The 25,944-nt window shown below is 38.1% G+C and overlaps 1 long non-coding RNA gene across 2 annotated transcripts; it reads right to left on the bottom strand.

Annotated features, from left to right (window-relative positions):
• Positions 1-780: 780 nt before the first annotated feature.
• LOC137660968 (uncharacterized) lies at positions 781-25,857 on the bottom strand. 2 transcript variants are annotated; one of them, XR_011047810.1, is made up of 6 exons: positions 25,538-25,857; positions 23,952-25,073; positions 17,475-17,614; positions 15,480-15,722; positions 6,719-6,843; positions 781-1,552 (listed from the first exon to the last, which is right to left on the bottom strand). It is a non-coding gene; the product is annotated as an uncharacterized lncRNA (long non-coding RNA). The 2 variants fall into 2 exon arrangements; XR_011047811.1 differs by having other exon boundaries at positions 15,480-15,652.
• Positions 25,858-25,944: the final 87 nt, after the last annotated feature.

Below are 25,944 nucleotides of genomic sequence, written 5' to 3'. Positions count from 1 at the left end.
GATCAAAATATTTCCCCAATGCAAAGTTAGTGAAAAGCTGCTGGAATCCTTCAGAGTAAAGTACTGCTGTTGTCGTAAATGAGTACTTACCATTCAAGCAATTTCAAGTTAAAGAACCACCAGACTATTGTACAAACAAGTTAAAATGCTGCAATGTAAATTGCATTAAGGAAAGAAAATATTTCCCATGAGTAATTCTGTATGTGCTCAGTTGTAAATATCCAATTATTATATTTCCAGATGAAGAGGAACCAAGTGTTTATGTTTGGCAATGCATTTCCAACCTTTTCTATTGCAACTGTACAACAGGAAGATGAGGTCTGTGATGCTCATCAGTTTCTAACAGTATAAGCATTTTCTTCTCTGAAAAAAGTGTCTCTTTAATTCTTTGATAAAGATTCTACCTCCAATTTGCCAGTAGGTACTTTCCACATAACTCTCTTACAAATATTTTCCTGTAAATCAAGATATCTACAACTTAGCTGAAGGGAAACAATTGTGTTTAAGAGAACAGTGAGGCACACTTCAGTCACTATTTGCTTCTGTCTGGTAGGAAGTTGCGATATTAGATTTTTTACTTTCAGCAAGAGTTACATTTTCTGAGTAACATTCATAGCCAATAACAGACTCCACAAAACCCCCATAGTCAAAGAATAAATGTAGAGTCTTAGAGTATAACCAGGCCCCTAACACTCTAAAATTAGGAAGTATTCCATTCTTCTAATTTAATCTTTTTTTAAAGTGAGCAATTTCTATTTGGCTAAATAAGGTAGAGATGTATTTAATCCCTGAATTTTCAAATCAAGTTTATTTGATGTCATATTTCAATAGTTTATATTTTTACTTCAACATTGGATTACCTTATAATAGACACATTTTGTTATTAAAAAAAATGAAGAAACTTATATGCGCGCTACAGCATCAGTAGATTTTCTGGAATCATTTACTGTTTTATAGAGAGACCTGTATTAAAAATGAGAGATGTAGTACAGAAACTACCTGTAGGGTTCACTGTCAGCTTTGGTACATTTCAACAGATTCTGCCCTGAAATGTCAAACTCTTCATTTGTAAGTAAGCAGAATATATCAGCAAGAGGTAATCAGAACAAAAATCAACATGTCCACCCTTTGTGCAACACAAACCTCCACGCTCCTCTCAGCACACTGGAGTTACCATCTGTACCATAACGCACACAAAGCTTTTCGGGAAGATCATTCTAAGTGCTTTTAATTGCCGCATAAGGACCGTTTCTTCTTCCAGATAATCCCTGGCTTTCAGCACAGAAGTCTGACAATGCCAACAGCATCTTTATTTGCCAGTATGCTCTGGTGGAAGTTTTAAGTGTGAAGAACCTAATGTTCCACAGGAAGTGACTTGAGTGTAAAGGTGGGCTGAGAAGTGGTTAATGAGGCTCCTGAACCCATGTGATATTTCTCAATGTGTTTTCGGGGAAGTTGTTTGTCAGGGGAAGAATAGTAGCAGAAACTACAGCCAAATGCCCCACCAGTGCGATGTCAGCGTATGTGAAGGTTCAAGCTCTTCTTCTGAACGCTGTAAAAAAATTAAAAATGTATCAGACATTAGTACCATCAGTAGCAGTGAGCATGGAACAAACACAGGCAGTCGGTCTCTTGCTGGAGTGTTCACAAATCCGAACGAGCCAAACAGGTCAGGGGATGAGTCACCCCTAGCAAGATCTCATGGCTCTGACCAGTGGCAGAGCTAGACCAGAACATGGCTCTCCTGACTCCTAGCCCAATAATTTCACTTACAGCTAGCTCTATGCCCAAGTGAAGGTTTCTAGAAGGTCTCTCATTTCACACAAGCAAGATGACACCTTTCACCATTTTTTTTTTGTACCACTGGAGTAAGTTAGTGGAGTTTGCACCATGTTTTCAGCAGTGTTGCTATTTTCGTGTCAGTTGTGCACCTGTGGATGTATCTGTTCTTTGAAAATAAAACCTCTGTACAGACAATAAGAATCTAAACGCCTACAAGCAAAAGTGTCCCAATTTACTTTTAAGTCTTAATAGGACCTATATGCATTTATATCCGTAGGATACAACTGCACCAGCATGCATACACCAGGGATGCACATATTTGCATGTGCATGTGTATATCTGCATAGAATTCCAGCTCAACGTAGTGAAAGCTGCAAACTAGTCTGAATATACTGAAAAGCTTTGACCTTGCATTTGTCATTTCATTCTACCTATTTTGCATTATGACAGAGGGACAGATCTCAAAATAAAGAGCTTAACTGCAATACAAATACTGTCAAGGATTCATTCTATATTAAAGTGTGAGGTCTGCTACATACTTACTCTGGGTCCAAATCCTGCCATGAGACAGTGGAATTATCATCTGATCCTAATCAAAACCTCAGCTCTTTCAGATTCAGGGAATATCAAATCTAGAATCTAAACCTTTGGGTTTCGGCACTTCCCCCATACAAGGCCAACCTAGAATACAGCTGTTTACCAGCTGTAAGAGAACCCAGACTGAGACATGCGGGTTAGTCTCAGCACTTGTTACCTAACATCAAACAATCACATTTCAAAACTTACCAACTTGTAATGTGAGCTTCTCTGAACTTAAGGTTTCCCTTAAACAGATATTGAGGATCTGTTTATTTTGATAACAACTATTTGCAGCCCTATGAGCTAAGAAATTAAAACAATCACCTACAGTAGGATTCACCCCACATAACGTTAGCCAACTGGCGTATTACCCTCTAGATTTCCTCTGTAAAGTTAACTGTAGGCAGGCAGTAAGCAGCCCTAATGTGGGCGAATTACCCCACACATTTAATGTCTCATATGAAATTAAGATGTCTTGGGGAATGCCCATCATTCTCCATTGAGTATAGAAGGGGATCCACAGAGAGGTCAGATTAAACAACTAAGATGGCTAAAATTAATTCTTAGACTTACAATGTATACATCATATCAGTTTAAAAACCTCATGCTTGGTGCTGCAAATATTTATGGGTTTTCTATTTGGGGTTGTGGTACTTAGGTGGTGGTGTTATTCACATGAATGCAACAAGCAAAAGACTCTAGACTTTAGAAAAGCATACCTTAACCCTGCCTTTCTCCTCACACATAACAAAAAATGGAATTTGTTGATTTGGCATGTAAGAAAATATTTTACTACAGAAACATGGAAAAACTTGCATTTTCAAGCTAAGATTTACAGAAAAGATGACATTTTCCCATACTTTCTTATTAAAGCAGCACAGAACTCTCCCTGTCTCTATTATTATCAGGAACGCACAACTTTCAGGAAATTCTCTTGCACTCTTTGACAGCAAAACTACCAAAAATGTGAAGCTGTCAGATTCTGTGCCATCAGAAGCAGTCATCTGACTCTTCCAAGTCACTAAGCAAGGCAGATATCTCAAGCAAATTTACATCTCTTCTTCTACATAGCTTTCAGCTCTTGATAAGACAAAAGCCTTAAAGTAAAAAGATGCTGTTGTAAACAGCCCAGGTACATATGCATTTTAAGTCTCGAGTTCATTAAACATACACACACATAAATATATCTATACATATCGATGGACGCAGAGATGCACTTTAAAATTACATGTCACTGTAATCCTGAATTTTGATGAGCAGTTGCGACTGCAGATTTCATGATATTGTTTTTCATTCAATGTATCTGGTAAACTCAAACCACAAATAATCTTAATGGGTGAGAGCTTGAATAATGAAACTTTTCTAATTGAGTATCGGTAAACAATATATATTTATTCACAAACTAAATCAGAATACTGGAAAAGTTTAGAGATGCCGCTTTTCTGTATAGTTCATCACTGCAGTTATGCCATGAATGCGTGTTCGTTCATGATTTCTACCCTTTACACCTCACTTTTGAATACAGCCCACTGAACCAGTCAATGGCTTCTATGTGTGTGTAAAGTATATGCTTGGGGACAGTAAAAGGGTTGGGTTTGCTTAGGGTTTTTTCTTTCTTATTTTCTTCTTTAGTATTCCTACATTTTGTTGTCCTTTTGGTACAATTTCAGAAATAGAGCGTGTTATATTCTAGTGTGCTTAAAAATCTTAAGACTATAACAGACCTGAAATAGACTACTCAAGAAAAAAAACCAACCACCTTAACTGTATTTATCCAATTCAGGCAAACTATTTCACAAGTGGCAATTTCAAACATCCAAACTATTTACGTCTGGAACACTATGCAGGCATTTGCAGTTACCACTATGCAGACAGGAACTACATATTTTGTAAGTATAGATTTTACATACAAGAAAAAGAGTACTTTCAGACAGTGTTATCATTTGCTCTCACAGCCACTGGTTAAAACGTTCGCTTCCTCATCTCACAGGCTCTCATTATAAAATAAGCTTTTAACTTATTAAAGAACAATTCTATTAATTTCAAATGGAACTAGTTCCACAGCAAAAGTTAAGCATGCGAGTGTTTATATTATGATGGCTAATGTACCTCTAACAGGGCAAAGCAGGCTGGTGGAAGGAGGCACATTGTTAATCTTTGATGCCTGTAAGCAGGGCTGACTTATTACAAATAAATGAAAAAGTATGTACTTGTAAAGTAATACTGCAAAAAGAGACAAAATACTATGACAGGTGTTACAGAATGGTTTATTAAGAAAAATAGATTTTTAGTAGTACAGGACTTAATGACAGTCCCCTGTCATGCTTAGCTGTATCCTATAACTAAAGTTTATCTGATAGGAGAGGAAACTCTTTTTCTTGTGCCTACTACAGTAATACGTAAAGAGTACTAGGTCACCAGTGTTCCACTCTATAGTCTGGAGCTCACAACTACTGTTCCCCTCAAATTTTCCAACCACTATTTTCTCCTGCTCATGTATCAGGACATATATGATATTTCCTAGTGAAACGGTTGGGGGCCCCAAGAACAAGGGATGTTGTAAATACCTTAGACACTCAACTAACCTAGTTATATAAATAAATAAAGGGGAGCCTTTTAATGAAGATGGCCGTATCTCACTTCAGACAACTGGGCCTTGAGAAGATAGTTTCTAATTAAGATGGCTGTGTTTCACTTCAGACAACTTGGCCTTGGGAAAAGAGAGGCATGGAAACATAAAGATAAGGGAATTGCAACAGCTGCCTCGAAGGACGTGGCCTACATGGCCTACGTGATCCCTGGACTGAGTTTGCGCAGAAGCAGGGGTCAGTCAGCGAACACAGTGAGGAAGACTACTGGCCTTCGTCTGAAGACCCCTGACGACCACCAGAGAAAACGACTGCACATGTGGAACGGATATTTACACATATTAATGAGTTCCAGGAAATCTCATGATTATGTAAATGAGTTCTCGGAAATTCTGTGGCTATGTATAACTTTATGGTATATAGTCTCTGAAAATTTGCAAAATTGGCGGAGCACTCATGGTGGATAACCCCCAGTGCTGCCCAGCACTGCAATAAAGAATGCCTGCTTAATAACACTCCAGTGTTACTGAGTTTTCTTTCGGACTCTTTACCCAGCCGCACCCAGCTTCCCACTTCGGCAAGGGGGTTTGGAGATCTCCGATTTTTGTATCACTAGAAAGTAAATATCTGCAAACAAGTATCAGTCTTTGTAACAAGGCCAGCAAGTGACCATTCCATTACACAAATTTCCTTCCTTTTTTTGTTATATTTGGATAATGTTTACAATTCTGCATTTTTACACAGCTGCCACAAAAATTAGGAAAAAGCCTTTTTCTCTGTTATTCCATCACCAGATACTGAAAAACTCTCGGTGAAGAAGGAACTTCCTTTAAGCTCAAAGTATCTTACCACTTTTGACAGATGCACTTCCAGATTTTAATTCTGGCATCAAAAGACTCTCCAAAAGGAGCGCTAATAACCTTTATTATGACAGAAAAAGAAACAGAGTAAATGAAGCTTAAGTAAAAAACATAAGTAACAAACCAAAACTAATCAAGCCGTCTCTCTACCAACCACTGTATACCTCAAGTAGTGACTTGTGGACATTAGCCTAAGTTAGTTTAAACCTTTCAAGTTTAAAAAAAAAAAACAAACCAACAAAGCAAACAGTAGATCATTTAGCGCACAGAGTTTAAACACACAAGAATTTAACATTTAAACGGCCTCTAAGGCTGCTAAGTACATACTTTCAATATGTACTTCAGCTTTACTAAGACTAGCTAATGCTCCCACTCATCACATGATGCGCTCTGCCAACACTGCAAAATCAAATGTGTTAGCACTGTCAGAAATGTGATCATTTCCTCAATCAGTGGGGGCAGGAGGGTAGAATCAAAACACTACAAGCAAAGCTGCAGACAAAATCAGTGTGAAAACGCAGCACAGTGCACCTAATACAGCTAGTGAACGAACACATTTTTGTTTTTATACAAGTCACTTCCATTTGTCCCAGTACCTCTTCACACACAGACACTATCATCTTCTTCTATTGCATATTTTTGTATTTATCACATTAGTGCTCCATATATCTTCCAGCACAGTTTATGCAGTAGTTACAGAAAGAGCTGTAAAGAGGGGACAGAAAGCAATCCCTTTAAACAAAAGAGCCTTCATAGGGCCAAGCTCCCCACAGGAATATATTTAAATGCTGGACTTGGCTTTTATTAGTGGGTAGGAGTGCATACCTTGAAGTGTGTGGTTTTGTTGTTGTTTTTTAAAGGCCAACAGATTTACAGACTTTGTCCGACAGAGGGATTATTTACACTTACCAAGTATATGAACAGAGTCAGCATTTATAGGGCCTCTCACTAGCGTGTGTTCGGAAGTGCTGCTGCAGAGAGCTTGCGTCAATGGAGACGTTAAGAGCAGATCTCACATTTGAAAGGTTTCTCACCTACCAAGAAATGGAAAGCAAAAATGATGTAGTATCTTCTATGGGAACACAATGTGTGGGAGAAATTCAAAAGAATATCAGCATTTACAACACAACTTCAAAGCCACAGCTCATCTTTCACATGATCTTGTTGTTAATGAACCATGATTTTAGATAATGGTCTAGGGAGTTAAAGGTTACAGTCTGTTTTACCAGTAGGAGACCTACTGCATCTAAATTTGGCTTCCTCCGTAAGTCTAATCAAGAAATACTGGCCAGAACCATTTCCAGATTTAGTTTTGATCTTTTTTTCTGAATCAAAGTTCAGAGGGACAACTTTCAGCATACTTCATGTCACCAATTAAAAACAAACAAACAAACAAAATCCCTCAGAAAGGGGAAATGTAGCAGAACAGGAAATTTTCAAGGAGCAAAAGGAAATGGCATTAAAGGAGAATCATTTTAACTTAATGAAGAAAACACATAAAGAATTTTCTGTAAAGACAGCAAGGACTTGGGTCACAAATAGAAAGGAAAACAATGACTTTCAATAACAAAAACATTGAGAGGTACATTCTTAAAGGACTAACCTCCCCTTTCATCTACATTCCCACTGAATTTCTAATTTACAATATTTATCTTCATATTTTTCTGATGTACTAAAATTCTGAAATATCAGCCTTACAGTGGAGAACCTGAAACGAACCTAAGCAGAAAGAAACCACCGACTAAAACAAAAATGAAACAGAATCACAGAACGGTCAAGGTTGAATGGAATCTCCGGAGGTCATTTGGTCCAACCCCCAAATAGGCATGCCTATTTTCATTTTTGCAGCAAAAAATAAAAACACAAACCAAACAAATACATTTGAGTTAAAAAATAATGAAAAGTGAACATATTTTAAGAATCTAAGTCCTAACGGCAACTCTGGTATAGTAATAATTCTCCTCAAGACAGTATTTCATGCCAACGTTATTACAAGTAACTCTCCAGCTCCAGTTTTATTAGCGTTATCTTTTAAGAATTAATGCAGGGGATATCACATTGTATAGTCAGCATGATGTGGAAATCAAAGCATCTTTTTATGTTTACTCCCAGTTGTCAATAGGGAAGCAAACAGGAAGAGGCTGATGACATTTTCAGGAGCAGTTGTCAATGGTTCGCTACCTAGATGATAAATTACATTTTCATAGGTAATAAGCAGCTTCCTAAAACTCATTAAATATGTTTGCTGTAGGTTACATAGCAGGTCAGCTGCAGAACAAGGAACGGGATACAGTTCTGGATTTGCCATCCTTCTAGACAGTGACTTATTTTGTTAATTTTTTGCAAAAGTTTAATTTATTTTGCATGGTTTTGGTCACTTGTCTACTTATGCACCTGAACATCCTTAGCAATGCCCGGCCACAGTGTGTAGCCAGACTCCTAGGAGAAGTCACTTATCTCTTCTTTGGGTATCACTCTTCTTGCACCTTTTGAAGCCCTGTCAGTTGCCTTCTACGTAAGCCAAGAATGTTTAAGAGAGCAAATGTCTGTCTTTGAAGACACGGCATACTTGCTACCACAGAGACTGAGAGCCATCTGTCCCAGTAGCATGAGACGTCTATCAGCCCCCTTCACACCTCTCTTTCCTGCCAGACATCTGCCTGCTCTCCTCTGCTGCCGTGTGTGACGCCACGGCTCCAACGCTGCAGGATGGAGCACCACCCACGTTGCTCAAGTGTTGGAGCGCCACACTCCTGCCAAACCACTGCAAGACCATTTCATTTCTTCAACTCATTGAAAAGTTAATTTCGCCAGTGTGGACAAAGGCAGATATTCCCTATTCACTGCGCTGCCAGATCCTATAGGAAGAGTTCTCCACAAACTGATCTATTTAAATATTATCACAAGCAGCTAATTGGCTCCCCACTGTCCTGTCCACCCACTCACTGCACGCATCAAGTAGCAGGCTTCAGAGGGCCATTAACACAACATAGCACGTTCCCATCCTATTCATTGTTAAACTTATTTTCTAATCCTGTAAAATACTCAGTTCAGAAAAAAGGAGAAAGGCTTCATTTTTAAAATACCAACAAGATGGAGCAGATCCAACAGTTCCAGGCAGACAGTGATACAAAGTCCGTTCTTCTGTGTAAATTCAGAATTTCTAATGCAAGTGCCTTTTTTGGCAGACTGATGGACTTCATATAACCATGGCAACCCAAAGTCTATGTAAACAAATCACTTGACCAAGACAGAAAACCCCAGAGCATCAGTCACAGAGAGGCTGGGCCCTTGATAGCGGTTCAATGCTGAACTTTAAAACAGAAGAGTGAGGCAGGAAGCTTTCCAGAAAATGAACGGGAACACAGCCAAGGTGGACAAACAACAATCTATTATATTAAAAATCTCGAAATATGCCAGTATGTGCAAGCTGATTTAAAAAGTTTTCAGCAGATGTGCTCATTCTTTCCTGGTCATAAAGTGCCAGTATGGAACAAAAAATTATGAACTGGCTGAAGTCCCCATCCATCTGAACTAGCAAAGGCATCCTTCTCAGTTAACGAGCCAGCGTCATAAGCTGTCCTTGTCTTTGCAGTATGTATACCTTCGCATAGGTGTCTTCTGAACATGGATCCTAAACCAGGATTTCCGTAAATATACCCATATTTGGGAAGGCAAATCAAACATATCCTCAAAGATCAATATCCCTCAATGCCATAAAAAACATTTAAGTTAAAAAGTTGCCTGCTTTGTTAAATTATGATCAGTGTTTGGTTTTTGCATATTCAACGCAAGAGGGAGAACTACCAATAGGTAAAAAAATACCCCTTTTCTCTAGAAATCCTTTGCACAGCACAAAAGCAGCACTCCTACACAGCATTCAATATTCAACCATACAGTACTTTTTTTTTCTCCATAAGCAGTATACCTAACTGGCAACATAAGCATGACACGCGTGTAATCCACCTGTATGCACTAACATATGCTGTGTCAGAGAGGCCCTGAGCCTTGTTTTGTGTTCACAGAGCTGGCAGTGAAAGGCTTTGACGCCAGCGTGCGTTCCCATGTGTTTCTGCAGAGCCAACTACACGAATGCTTCCTGTCAGAAAGGAAATGAACCTTGTCACAGCTGGAAAATCATCATCTATTCTTCCTGTGCTAGTGGTCTGAAGGGATGACATTTCTCAGTTATGGTGTTAATTTAGGCTTTTAATGCCTTTTATCATGAGTGTTTAAAGCTATTAGTTAGGAAAGATTAATATCATTATGGGAGGGATAAGAGCACAGAGATTCCTATCAGACCTGTCTACAATCAAGTACTTCAGTCATTATTTTATTATCTTTGAACTATTTATTTATATTTCCAGAATGACATACTTTGCTGTGCTGAATAATGTACTAGCAGCCAATACTGCATAACGCAACATGATTTTATTGGACTGTTGTATTTTGATGTTTGAATGGTCCACCAAAGTCTTCTAGAATTTTTTGTTTGAATGAAAAAGACAGATACTACTTTCTCAATTGCATGACATGCTACTTTTTAAGCCCAGCAAGTGGAATTTATTTAGAAGGAAAAATAATGCATATGAATATTACGTATGCTTATATACAAAGAGAGGATTCCTAGGGAACAGAATTGTAAAACGTTTTAAAAGGCCTACACAGATCACAGATCTGCTGTTCCAAATTCCTTGATTTTCCAGATTTTTCCTCACACCACGCTTAGAATACCTCAAAACCATTTAACTCTATGTCTTAGGCACTTAAAGTTCCCCAAAACTCAACAACAGAGGAAGCACCGGTTGTTCACAAATTCACAAAAGAGTCTATAGTGCTGTAAAGTCACATCTGTAACACACAATAATTTCAAAGGGAGAAATATAAGCAAAGAACAACTTTAAAATCCTTGTCCTGTGGAAGTCAGCTATAGCAGGTTCAAAAGGTGCTTACACCTCTATCCAGATTATTGATCAGCACTCAGCAAAAGGAAACAATGTCCTTACGGATCATACCTGTAAATAATTAATTACTAAGTAAATACTATTTCGAAATACACACAGCAGATTCACATTAGATGCAATAAACAGGATTACTCATTCTTTAAACACTCTATAATGAAAACAGCTATTTTCATGACACATTTGTGAAGGTAATTAAAGTCCAGTATTTTGAAAACCAAAGTATTTTAGAAAACAACCACACTAGTTTATATTATACTCAAGACTTCTACTAGTAAGAGTATTCCTGCTAATTCTGAATTAAGACTGAATCATACAGCTGTTATTTTATGCAACAGTATTGAAAACAAGCAAGATGCAAAAGAGGCTTTAATCCTCTGTTATTTGTGTGGATTAACACTTTCTTGCACCAGAGAAATAAAGATTACATTGCTCAAAGAATAAAAGCCCTTAACTTGCATGAGGGAACTTAAGTGCTCAGGGGAGTTGTTGGAAGCGTTCGATGCATAGAAGGTGCGAAAGCCAAAACAATGGTCTCAGTAGAACCAAGGGCCTAGACGGAAAAATCTGAGATTTAAACAGCAGGCTTCAAAATGAAAGTCAACTCTGAAAGGCAAGTGGTGCCATTCTGAATAACTCTTTGTATTAACTTTTCCACTCTTCCCTAAAGATTTGTAATCTTTCAAGAGGAAAAAAAACACACAAAGAAAAATTGTCAAAGATCCAGATTCTAAACACCCACAGGGCAGACAGAACTTTTTTAGAGCTGTGAAGTAGAGACCAAAAATGCAGGGGCTAATTTCTGTAATATCTTTGTGAATCCAATACAAGTACAGAAGTTCAAAGGTATAACATGCCGATTCACAGACTAGGAAAACATTCTTTGTTACCATTGCTACTCATTGAAATCAGAATTAAAACCGTACTTTTTATACATTTAAAGGACTTGTCTTTCACAGTGACGTAACAGAACAACCTTCCTTTGTTAGGGGATTAAATGCTTTGTAGAAAATTGGAGCTATTTGGATTTTCTAGCTATTTGAATTACTCCTGAAAAAACGTGTAAGCATAGCTCCCTATTTCCAGCAGGTGTAATAGCTTTAAATGTAGATTTCAGAATTCTGATAATATTGTGGGCAGTGCCCATCTTATGCAGTACTTGTGGTGCAAACTCCCCACAAATACTGATGTGTTCTTTTTTTCTTTAAGTAGAAAAGAAAGACACTGTTACCAGGAGGGTTGGCCCAATCTTCTAAGCTTAAGGAGCGAAAGTCCAAAGCAACCTGGAATTGTAATATGGATGATACAAACTTTCATCCTTCAGATGTAAATAAGGTGTGTTTGAGACAGTGGGAATTCCAACCCATTAAGACCAAAGCATCTTGAGTTCTCTTGATCAAGTTTTAGGCTCCACAAAGGTCCCGCATCCATTGTAACTCTTACAATTTTAATGACACAGTCAGGCAAGACTATCAATAAATCAGCCTTGTTAGGAATCAGTTTCATTCTTCCCAGCTAGCTTTTGAATACTGATTATAGGCAGCTGATCCTCACAGATGCCATTATGATTTTCCCTTCTTTATATGAACTACCAGCAACTGAAAAGGTTAGACTGCCCTCTCTCTGTGGCTTTTTGCTAACTACTCGATCTGTAACTTAAACAGAATTATGGCCCCACACTTTCAAAAAATTCACAATAGTAGGTATTAATCAGCATTTTCCCACACAGTAATTAAAAAAAATACTGCTAATCAGTAATATGGTACACCTCCACAAAGTTTTAGATGATAAAACTGTACTTCATTGCTGAAATGAGACAATAAAATTTGGTTTACTGTTTAGTATAACTAGTATTATCATTTAGTATTACCTGTGAACTGAGGCTTTAATTCACATGCACTGTCAGCAGAATGCACAAGCCACCCTAGTACATAAATGCACTAAATAACATATGAACTAAAAAGCATCACTATATTTAGTGTATTCTGGTTTATTTTCTGATGGGAGAAAAATGGCCATGAGAACATTGTTTTGAATTGTAATATTACAATAAATTAACCCGAAATATAGAAAATAAATATTTGAAAGATGCAAGCAAGACTTAAGTGACATTAACTAATAATGTCATGGGGTTCAGTTATTTTATCCTTTAAAATATACACACACCTAATGCCATAGCCATAAAAATCTTAAACCTTCATATAGAAATGCCTTTTTTATAAACTTGAAATAGATTTTACTAAATAAATTCTACTGCCTAATACTCAAAAGAAGGAAGACTTCCAATTCATATATTCCAGCTAGCCTTGTAGCAAACAAATTATGTGGAAATCATAATTTTAAACTCTTAACATCAGTAGGTAGTCTGCACTGAGGTTTACAGGTAAAGGAACACCGAAAAAGCATTTGAAAAGGGAAAGCCAGTGTGTTGTTGTTCACCTGCTGCCCTCTTCTGGGGAAAACCAAAACGAACAAAAAAAGCAGCCCAAGACAGCCAGAAAACAGCTGTTCCCTCTGTACCGTTTACCTATACCTCTCTGGTAACTCAACCTTGTGACAGCAGATCTTTCGCAGTGTAAAGGCTTTTTTTTTTAAGTTTTAATTTTGAAGTATCAATAGAGTCTAAAATATATTTCCCAAATGAGTGTGTTAATCTAGGCATAAAGAGAGACAATTCTCTAAAATATATTTCCCAAATGAGTGTGTTAATCTAGGCATAAAGAGAGACAATTCTCTAAAATATATTTCCCAAATGAGTGTGTTAATCTAGGCATAAAGAGAGACAATTCCAGGAAGAAGAGAAAATGAGGTTACTTGCTTTGGCACCCCGGAGCTCTGCGTAGCAGCACAGACTGCGCACTCAAAAGTCGCAGTGAGCAGCGTTACCCTTATGCCATTCTGCCATCAGCTATCCAACCTAAGCTGCAGGACACAGCACCCACTGGCTGTGATTCGCAATGGAGTCTGTTCTGCTGTGGGGTCGGGGCCTTCAGTGGAAAGAAATAAGAGACAGCCACTGGTGGGTAACACGGCTAATTGCTAGTTTCGTTAGTTTGCCCTTCAAAGAAGCTGTAACAAACATACAGTGTTAACATGAAGTTTGCTTTGCTGTACAGACAGCACAGCAAAACTCAAGTCAGAACTAGGTATGAAAAGTTCAAGTAAGTTCTTAATCTTTGCAGTAATTACAAGCATTGTTCCAGAGAGAGCTCCAGAGACCCAGTCTATAAATGCTCCTCTTAGTTCTGAAACAGACAGGTAATACGTTCACCAGATAATGTCACATTCCATATGTAACATCAGAATAAATTTGGATTGCCATCCTCCACTGGTTCAAAAATAACCATTGGGATGATATAATGATGTAAAGTGCTTAACCTTATACTTCTCCAACTATTGTAAAACTGAGAAAAGTTATTTTAAAATACCTCACTGTGAACATGGGAGCAACTTGTCTACCTGCTTTGTGAATTTGTAATGACTGAACTGTGCGTTGACTATCACAAGGCTTGTTAACTGACTATTTAAAAAAAAAAAAAAAAAGACAAATGCCTATGTGAAAGGTACATCATCAGCACGTTGGTCTACTCCCTACCTACTACCAAAGCTGCTAGTTCACTACAAGTAATCAGGCCTTTGACTATCTAAACCCAAATTCCTTTTTTCTTTTTTTATTACAGCAATTTCAGCAAGCTACTAAAACGTATTTATTTATTTCCACGTGAGCAATAACAACTTCAATCCAGGAAACCTAGATTCAGTATAGACAATTACTTCAGACCTAGAAAACGGCGGGGTAAAGCAGCTATTTGTGGAAAAAACTTTGAAAATTTAAATTAATTAGATTACAATACACAACTTTCAAAGTCAAAAAGTGATTTCTCTAGTTAAACTGAAGGTGTCTATCGTGAAAATGTTTTCTAATAATGTAACAGACATATGTATGGCCATAAACAACATCAACAAAACCAAACTCACATTCTTAGAAGAAATGTAGGGAAATAGAATGTCCACTAACTTCTCTACCTAAATACTAGAAAAGCTATCATTAGAATATTGCATGATGTCAACTCATGGACAGATGTCTACCAGAGATCACTATCTTCTTTATCAAAGAAAAAAAACATCTTTTTTGAATAACAGGAAAGCATCAAATGCCTTCTCAAGTTCTCTTTGGAAGAGAGAATGCACTTGAGGTCAGACAAAATCTTAGCGTTAACTCTTAGACCTGCAGGTAAGTGGAATTTTGCATTAAGTGATAAAATCGGTGCTTCAATAAATACGCCTCTTAGAAATGCAGCCATGACTGCAAAGGAAGCTGTACATTGTCACAGTTTTCTCATCTAGTTTACTTGCAGAATTCCAAGAAGTGTCACAGCACATCTCTTGGCTCTTCAAAGAGCACATCTCAGTGGCTCTCCTTTATTATTGCTTGTAACAAAATGTAAGAGAAAATCTTTAGAAACACCTTTTGATCAGCACCTGCTTACTTTATTCAAAAGACTGGTATTATCAGAAAGGAAGTAGAAGACAGCTCTTTGAATAGGGTACCTCATTTTTGTTCAGGCTATCTGTGGGCAACTTTCTTGTAGAAATAAGTAAATAAATAACGTGCCACATTATCAACTGATCTGCAATGAAGATCTACAGAAGTACTTGGAGCATAACAAAAAAAATGCAAGTTTTGCTGTAGTAAGGGTCATACTTACTGCAGGTACTACATGCAAATTAACTTGAATCCTTCTTTCTAGTTGCTTTTGTGTTGGAGCACCCAGGATTATTTTCAGCCTTCTTTCTTCTCTTTCATTTGTTTCTCATTTGTTTTTTTTTCCTGATTGATCTGTTCGTGATGCCCATCCATCTGACGTCTGGTATTGAGTACCTGATCCCAAAATGAAGACAGAAGGGCTCTAGAAGTTTAGTGATTTTCCATATGCTGGTTCAACTCTGCTCTAGATTGCCAATTAACAAATAAGTAAATTAATTCAAAAAGAAACCCAAAATACAGTATCAACCAATATTTCACTCTACTATCAGTGACTGAAAAGACTTAAGAATTTGTTAAGATACTTTCAGGTGAAAGACAAAGTTATAGAGGGACTTTTGAGATAGTGTAACCCTCATAATTCAGTCCACTAACAGAGAAGAAAAACCTTGCCGATCATTCTGTGTTATGTTTGTGAAACACACACACACACAAGGGGAAAAAAAATACCTTCCCCAAAAAAGCTAGACAAGCCATTTGTTTGGGGGTTTTTGTTTGTTTGTTTGTTTGAACTGTAGGGCAGAATTAGATCCAAGTTGTTAAATATAGGTTATGTTGAGGAAAGAACTGATCTATTTCACTTTTGTACATATTGTAAACATAATGAATAGGCAGATGACTTACAGCCCTGTTTAACTGCCATTCACAGCCACCCTGGAAGTACAGATTATCATTCTTGGATGTACACTTTCATTATAAAATTGCCACAGTGCTGTTCAGCACAAATAGAAAAACAAAGTGAAATAAGCACAAATTGTAATGATAAAAATGACAGCATTTGGAAAGTCAGTACTGTGTTTGACACACTTGACACCACAATAAATATCCCTGTTTTTTAAATGTGACGAAGCAGGAAGGAGAACCAGGATTCCCAGGAATCTCATTTGACCTGAATCCCTTCGGTTTACCAGATTACAATGTATTTATCATACAAAAGCTTTATCCAACAATGCACATTTTAAATAGTTGTATTTTCTAAGTTTCCTCAACTAATCTTCCAATTATCGTTATACATGTAGATAAGGAAGCAACATATGTATATAACATAACTACTAAGTTGCAAGGAATTGATTTATTTTTATGTTAGGAATATCCAAATATTAAGTTTCCTTCCTCACACTGTTGTTAAAATAGCATAAAATTCTAATTACATTGTTAAGACTAATATCAAGAGCAGTAAAATGACAGCCATTTCCAACCTAAAATATAAATGTAAAAAACACAGTGCTGTGTACACTTTTAAATATATAGCATATTTTGCAAGACTAGGAAAAAAAACTAAATAAGCCCGTTAGATGACTGAGAAGATAGCCAGCATTTGTTTCAGAGCAAGGGGAATACTTTCATCCACAGAAAATACAATTTGGCAAAGAATCACTTAATTTGACTCAGTCTTTTTGGTCCTGACATAGTTTGCATATTACTGCTTTTGTACAAGTTCAGTATTTAAGCAACAAAATACCAAAAATTCTCTTTTTCCCTTCTCCCCTCCCCCCAAGCCTACAAACAAGATATGAAAGGTGATGTTAATTGTTGTATAAATGAATCCATTTCAAAACAGTTGCACCAACTCTGAAGGCGACTTGTAAAATCCATCAACTTAAACAGTATGTATCAAATGCTCCCTGCAAGAGCTTGGTAATGTAAGACATTTCAGCACACTGCTGCTTACAGGAAGAAAAAAATAAAAGATTTTTCCTCACCCAGTGTCATCAAGCCTCATTTATTAAATTGCCAATTCCTTTTAACATGATGGCACAGCAAGCAACAGGTTACAAACCCCACTGGACTATGGAGCCTCTAGTGACTGCGGGACAAGGGAGGATAAATTGCCAATTTTATGACCGTTTACAGATAAAAAAAAAAAAAATATGTAAATGTCTTACGCTTTTTTGAGATGGTATATTCAAGACAGTATTATGAATAAACAAACACTTACCTGACCCTCCATTCAGCGTACACCAGCTCCATGCTTCAGCATGGTTCGGTGGTCAATACATCACCACCAACACAGTATATGTTAGGATGTCATGATGGAGCTGAAGCCAGTGACCCTAAAGGGTCTAGATGCCCCAGGACCTAAGGAAGCAATAAGTGAACTTTTATATAGCAATGTACTGTACAGTCTCACAGCCTAGTAACTAAGAGCACACAGCACACACCACTAAAAATAACGGCATTTCTGGTAATTTATTTTACTATGTTAAGGTACATTCCCAATATATTTCCTACAACACAAAACAAACCCTATATTAAAAAAAAAGCCCCAAATCCCAGCTCATTAAGGTTGCTAAGCCAAGACATAAAAATTAGGAATTGCCAAAATTAAAGTTGCCTTGGTAACCTTAATTTCATTGCTTTTTGTGTATACACTCTATGCTCACTAAAGAATAAACCAAGGCTAATGATGCACTACCCATTCTACACACTGAATTTTGGAAGGATGACATGGGGGCATGGGAGGGGGAATTTGTATACAGTCAAGTCAGGCAATTAAGATTTTGCAAGTGTACCCACCCACCCAGTTAATGAATATTTGACTTTGCAACCTTTATTGTGAATTTTCTTGAATTTTTGTGGGTTTTTTAAAAACATGTTTAATACGTTTTAGGCCGTATTTTTTGAAACAAAATACCTAAGAAGTTAAAACATAAATTCCAGTTTTCACGATGGGGGATTATATTCGGGGCGACTAGCATAGCTGCAACTCTGAGATACACCAGAAACCTCTGATGCTTGAACTAATTGCCCTTTGACTAATGAGAGCACTAGTAAACAGAAGTGATTGCATACCCTGTTGTTCATGTATCTGAGACTCTAAATCCTTTCTGTCCACTTCAGGCCACCCTGTTGCCCAAGTTATTTTTATTCTCCGAGACTCCCCAGTTCATTATTCTCTGCCCACTATGTCCTGTCCCACTAGCAGGTTTCCTAACATGCTAAATTCTGCTTGAGTTCATCTCCTCATCTCATCATGTCCTCTAGCAACCTCTCACAGGTTTTCCAGCCCCACTGATCTTTAGTATCCCACTTTTATTATATGCTGTCTATGAAAGAATTAAAAATTTTTGCAGCCAGACACAAAAGAAAACTGGTAAGTTTTCTTAGTTTCTGTCCCCGCCTCCCTAAAAACAGCCTGTCACAATTAGCTTCCTGCAGTGAGGTATCTTCACTGTTCAAGGCATTTTTCAGAGGCTGCGAAGAGGCCAAATTCGACAGACTTTTGCATCAGGAGTGTGCTTTTCACCTATTCTAACCAAAGACAGTATCTGAAAAATGCTAAGATCTTTCCTTCAAGCTATGGAACATTAGGGCTTTTTAAATAAATGGTATCCACAGTCTTACTGGTTCCACTTGAAAACATTATGAACTGAAAGTTTTTTCCCATATGCATTTCAGAAAATTGGTTGAATCATTTTGGCTGATCTGTTTTTAAAGGAAAACTATCACTTGGAGGCAAAGAATCAACATAAAACATTTCAGCCAATACAGTTCAAACAAACACAAAAAGACAGACAGGCGAGCAAGTGAAAACAGTATATTTTAAATAAACAGCAGCTTTGGTAACAAAGCAGAGCATCTAGAGTAGTAAAAAAATGCAGTGTGGTTTTATAACACTAAACATGAAATAAGCAGTTAAAATATAGATACACAAGCGTATGTCATAAATTCATTTAATTTCTGTTTTCAGAGGAAGGGGCCTTCTTCAACATAATCTTGGGGAAAGTATATTTATCAGCATGAAGAGGAACTGCTGCTAGAGGCGCATAGCCTCTACTGCTATTAAAAAATAAATTACAAAATCAAATTTGATGGTGTAAATATGCACAGCTCCCGCCTCTCCTTTTGTACACCCTGCAAAAGACAAATCTGGATAGAGTCCTTTGAAAGTTGCTTTAGTATTTAAGAAGTGTTGACGTTAGCCACAAGTATTGCTCATTTGATGGAATTAAAGTAAATATATATTGATTGACAGGCTGCTATACATTTCTCCATCAGATTCGCCCTGCTTCAGTTAAGAAGATGAACCAAAGACAGCAGTCAGAAATCACAAATCTCTCCACATTGCTCTGTTCTAACCACAGGTCTAGGACTTTGTAGGTCAAGGTCTCAGGAACTGGAACCGCTAACGGTATGAAATGCAACGTGTGCTTTTGACATCATTAAATGTCAAAAAAGGAATCAGAAAGAGACAAAGGTCTTGGTCAAAACAGACCTAAATTGTAGATTGAACCTGGCTGGCTGTTGTTCAGAATACAGTAGTTCTGGTGTTATTCCAGTCACATTGACACAAAGCTAAAGTCTGAAAAGGTTCAGACATGAAGCGTCCTTCTTCTTTGAAATTTTAAGCAGTACAGTATCTCCCCCTCCCAAGTGAAGGGCTCAGTTTGATAACAAAAAAACAAGACTGTGAAGGAATACAGAGCCTCCCTTGCATGAAGCAAGAATCTCTACCTATTGCAGATGGAAATAAAGCTCTCACTGAGTAAGATGGAGCAAGACTGATGAAAGAAGATAAACTTGCTGCTACTAACTTAACAAAGAAGAATTTCCTTTTAAACTAACAGACCACTGGTTATCTAACCAAGCAACTATCAATAAGCCCATCAGAAACTAAAATCAACTTAAAATGTACCCAAATCCCAAGCATCTCCTCATGTCATGCATCTAGATTACCTCCACTGAGTGTCCTTGTTGTCTTCCTTTCTCCTTTATCTACTTAAGAGTTGCTCATCTGCGAGCTCAATGCAGCTGCTGCATCCCACCACCATCAATAGCCTTTGAAGATGAGGATCCTTGTTTAGTGCCTTCAAGCAAACTGTAAGAAGTTCCTAATCCTCTTTCCCCCCCTCAAACCACAGTTTCAATCTACCTTAATGAATTGTAAAGCCTCCTTCCACCAATTAAAACAAGTTTACTTGTACATACACTTGCATTAAGCAAATGTTTAGCAGTGGGAAATTCACCTTCACTCTATAAAAGGAGACAGAAGTAAAACATTTAATCAGAAATCCAGTACATGTTTCTAGTATTTACAAAGCATTTGTTGCACTTTATAAAGTAAGCAGTTAAAAGAAAGTAAAAGAAAGACACCTATTGAAGGGAGAGAGAGGGGGAATAAAAAAATAAGAAAAAAAATCCATCTACATTTGGGAAAAACGTCTCTCATTCAGTACACGGATGCAGTTTGAAACTGTAACCATGGCTGCACAGATGCTTGTAGAAAATTCCTTAGCTGTATTAAAAGCCACAGATTGTTATAATAGGTTAAAAATCAGATTAAATACATTAATTTAAAATAGAAGAAAGACATTTCTCCACATTAAACAATTACTAACATAAAAGTTAAAACTTAATTCCTATGTAGTTTTAAAAGTGGTTTGTGCTTATTTAAGCAATATGAGGCTGAATTTGGCTGAGATGTACAGCATTTCAGAAGAAAGAGCAATTATTAATTATGAAGACCATGGGGGCTCTGGCAGCAAAAGCAAGGTCAGCTCAGCTCTAAGGATGCTCAATTCACTCCTCTCCCCTAATGTCACAACAGATCAAAAAAAAAAACCCAAACAGGATAACAAGCAGTTCTCAAAGATTTCAAACCACAACTTAAAATGAGTTAGCAAAATATATACTTGCAGTGGAGTTATTCTGACGTGAATTATGGAGCATGAGAGAAATATTGAAGAAACAGATACTTAGGAAACATCAAAATACCCAAGCTTCAAAGGATTATTTTTAGTGGTGAGATGCAATACACTTTACTTGTCCATTTCCTTCTAAGCACGTCTGCTGACAGTCTAAATTTGGTCTGGAGAAAGTACTGGTTGGAGCTTGTGGGTTTTGCACAGAAGATTGCTCTTTAATGGCAATGCAATCAAGATCACTAACCCTTTCCTGTAAAGGTTTTAATATAAAATCACTCAACTTTGTAGCAACTTCTAAACTCTGTTTTAAGGTTTAAGATTCAAAGACCAAAAATGATGACAGGCAGCGTGATTAGTCTTTCAGGTCTTTTGCCTCTTTATCCCTGATGCAGATGGCAAACTGTCACTATACAGCCTATACAAATATCGACAACTGTTTTAACTTACATAAGTAAACAACAAATAACATCGCATAATCACACACAAGAATCTCTCAGCATAACAAATTGAAAGCTTTCTCCTAAATAAGAAATTAAAAAGAAACTTCAGTATACTCCACTGAAGTATTTTAGCAATTTGTACATTTTTTTCCACTAACCAGTTAGGCTTTCATGTAGGTTAAAAGTTATAACAAGTATACTGTAGCAAATAATGTTAGCAATTACAGATAAAACTTGACATTAAGTTAAACACAAGCTTGGTGCTAAGAAGCTACAGTTAAAACTTATTTCAAAAAATATCCCCATAGCAAGCAGGAAGGCTTGCATCATTGTGTCAGCCCCATAAGCATAATAAACTGGCAGACAGTAGTTCTTTCTAATGTTACAGTAAACCTCCTTTTAATGGAATGAAACATCTGAAAAATACTAGCAAGCTGAAGACTTCTCACAATTTCTTTAATGTTTCTTCTCCACCTCAAAAATTTATAGAAATCAGCACAGTGTTAAACAGATATTTAGAAAGGATTCCTTTGCTCACATTTATCACAAAAAATGCAAACAATATTCAAAACAAATGTAAAATATTTACAATTCTATAATACTACCAACAGCTTAAAAAGTTATTAAGTATTTAATCTATTAAATTTTTCAACAGGAAGCTAAAATTAAGTAAGCTTTCTGCATATGTTAACATAACAGTGAATGGTACGTTATAATCTTCAAAATTCATTGCACCCAGAAAATTGTCAAAAAAAATATTCCAGAAAACCTAGTCCCTGGTTGTTTTCTCACTACAGTTGTAAGGGAGACAGATTTTTGACATCTCCCCCCCAGTAATGGAAGGAAATTACTCATTCAAGAGACAACTGATAATTTATCAATAAGAAACAGTCCTCCTTTCACTTAAGAAAACGTTGTATAAGCACTGATAAATCTTTTAGTTGTTGTAGTCATCTCTATTTTGAAATACTGTGATTTTCAGCTGTCTTTCTCTGTGCTCTCCTTCCCAGCCTCTTACAAAAAAAGTTAAGACTGGATTGCAGCCTTGTTGTCAGCTTACAGTTGCATACAATTAAGTGGAGACACTGTACACCGTTGTGAAGCAAATAAAATACTCATTTTGTTTTAGTTCTAAAAATGACCCTTTTTTTTAGTTACTTTTCCTACTGAAACTCTCCAGTAACCTTCTATAAAAATTCTATCTCCTGCCCTTTTAAACAGTAAAAACTCAGAACAACTCCACCTATCCCCAAGACAAAGACGACTTCAAAATTAGACTGCATAATCTGATCTAAACTCTTCAAAATCTACCCCGCAACACAGATGCCATGCCCGGCCTCCCTACAATCACAGGAAGCCCTTTTATTCCACGTTCCCCAACGCCCCTAACATGACCCATTTTCTTATCTGACCACTGCCACAAACTCCAGGGCACTCCTGTGAGACATCATCTTATATCACATAAATTACTTGTTTTTGCACTGGCCTTACAGAGAAATCAGAAGCAAATCAGCAGTTCAACCCAGACAGCAAGAATTTGGTCTCTGAGCAGAAGCAGCAGCAGCAGCCATGGAAACCTTGCTAAAAACAATCAATCACTGCCATCACCTGCAACACTGAATGGTTACAGAGAAAAATGCCCAGACCACCTTTGTACACAAATCTTTCAAGATTTTATGTACAGACTTGCAGGTAAGCACTAAATGCATGGCTTTATTGAGGGCAAAACACTTGCAATTAGTAACAGAAACGTTTTTACTTTTTTCCTTCCTTACTTTAATACAGTACAACTGGTACAAAAGCAACGTTCCTGGTCAATGAGAAGAGCACTGGAATTGCATCCTTTTGTGATTTAAGAGACAAGTTACATTACTCTGCCAAGGTCCTCCATTTATAAACGGAAATAATATTTAGCTATTAGCAGTGTCACAAAACTTAGCAGATAAAAAGCATTAACCTTGATAGAAGTCCCTTCACAGTAATGTTACAGAACCATTAAAAAGCTAGTAATATTGAAATTATTGGAATATGATGGTCAAATACTCCTAGAAATATTCAAAATCGACAATATAAAATGAGACAGGATTTTACAGAACAAAAGAACATCATCAAAAAGTGAACATTTACAACACTTCCTAGAATTTTGGCAATTCTTATATTTTCTTGGTTTAAACAAGTATGATGATGTTTTACTGTAGCTTCTCATGATAGCATTTACAGCTCCTGCTGAAATTCTCTAATAAATTTTGCATTGACCAAATAAAGTTATGTGCACAGAGAAGTTTATAGCTGAGGCAATTGTATGAAAATAAAAAATAAAATTTCACTTACTGGTAAAATCACTCTGTAGACATTTAAACATATCCTGATAGTGGCAAGCTACATGAAGATTTCTTATCCACTCTGTTTCAGAACATGATGAATACATTGTGCACTGAAAGAGGTGAAGTTTCCTCTGATGGCCGTTTCTGTGCACTTCACAGGCACTTTGTGACAAAAACACTTTCACAGATGAGGCACTGGTAGGTTTCTTTTATCTGCTTGTGTGATTTTAAACGATTTCCCGTTAAGTCCCACTCAGTATGCAACAATAAACGCATTTAAAGCCATGATCCAAATCACGACCCTTTTCATGGATTTTATGAGACTCTTTCAACTTCAGCGCTATGTTGCAAGCGTTGCAGAAATGCTGTGTTCTCTCAGAACCCAGCTTTAAGGTGCAAGCATCTTTCACAGGATAAACTAACCCTTTAGTGTCACATCTAGCTTTCTTCACATTTTTGTAATTCTTACACCTTGATTCAGCTTCAGGGGTCTTTATCTCCCCAGCTAAGGTCCGAGTTCTAACACTGGAATCACGACAGAGACCAAGATGCACAGACTGGGCTGCTTCTTCATCTTTGCTCTTGGAATACGAAAAAGAAGTCGGCACTGCAGAACAGGGCTCCTCAAGGCACAAATGAGCTGCTGCTTCTCCAAACAAGGTGTTCACTTCAGAGGAGGGAGAGACATGAGGATTATTGTTCTGACTGCTTGGGCTCATGTCACAACGGTGACATTTTGAAGCATCTGATACACAAGCAATAAGACAGGCTTTTTTTGCAAGACTTTCTTCATTTTCTTTATTTTCTTGGTTAGCTTCATCTCCCACGCTATACAGCTCATTTTCATCTTGGTCCATTTTAGGACCAAAGCCTGAAATTTCACACACTGTATCTGTTTCTCGCATATGAGCCAGGTGTGTCCTGACCTTACTTCTGATGTTGCTTGCACCTGTATACCTCCATCAGAAACATTTCCACCAGGCTGGCAATCTGGGCTTCAAAACCTCCAGACACAGCAGCATACAACTGGGATGTTGCGATTTCCTCGGGGTGATGCAGGTTCATTGATGCAACGCCTTGGTACTTGTATTTAAATCCATTCATCTTCCGTAGTTGCTGGCAGGTAAATCTACAAAAGACAATAAACGAACCAGTTAAAAGCCACTTTATGATTTCAGATGTCTTTTATAAAAACTCTAGGCGACACTGAAATCTAGATTCAGATTCTAGTCGTAGGGATGCCTGTGGATCTGAAAGAAGCGAGGGTTTTGCCAGGAGAAAAATGATGCCATAAATGATTTCTCAAATCTCTTGCAGAAATTAAAAATGAACTACAGGTTAATATTAATATTACATCATTTTTTGTGTTAAGTTTGTAACAGTTCCCCCTATGAAACAGGCGGTATTAACCTTAAAGCAAAGAATGCTGGTGAGAAAGCTGCACCGCTAACACAGTGAGGCCCCGGGACCGCAACCATTCACCAGTGCACCCTACGCACAGCCCAGCACCCCGCCGCTAAGGCCCGCCGGCCCTCCCCGCGCAGCTTCGTACAGCCAGAGCCCGGCAAAGCAAACCGAGGAGCAGCGCCTTACCGGACGCGCCAGCTGGCCCCGCAGAGCCCGCATCGAAAGGCCCGGCAGCTCCTCCCCGGGCTGCTGCTGCTGCGGCGGCGGCGGCGGCCTCTCCCGTCGCCAGGCCCTCTCCGAACTCGAGCGGCTGGACGCGGCGCCCTCGGCCCGGTGAGGTTCCCTGAGGAGAGGCGCGGGGCCGCTGCCCGGCCACGCCGAGGGGCGAGGAGGTGCCGCTGCGAACGCGGGTGTCGGGGCCGAGCACCCGATCTTCGCTCCACCTTCCCCTCCTCACCCGGCGTCAGCAGCGGCAGCACCGAACCCGAGCCGCTGCCGCCACTCGCCGCCCCGGCCCCCCAACCGCTCCCGCCGCCCCCAGGGCGCCGCCTCCGCTCAGCCACCCCCGCGGACGGAGGGGGCGGAGCTTCCGG

This window comes from Nyctibius grandis, chromosome 3, assembly GCF_013368605.1.
Source record: "Nyctibius grandis isolate bNycGra1 chromosome 3, bNycGra1.pri, whole genome shotgun sequence".
Taxonomy (NCBI): Eukaryota; Metazoa; Chordata; class Aves; order Nyctibiiformes; family Nyctibiidae; genus Nyctibius; species Nyctibius grandis.
The sequence above is the reverse complement of the archived record's forward strand: the minus strand, read 5'-3'. Positions and strand labels throughout refer to the sequence as shown.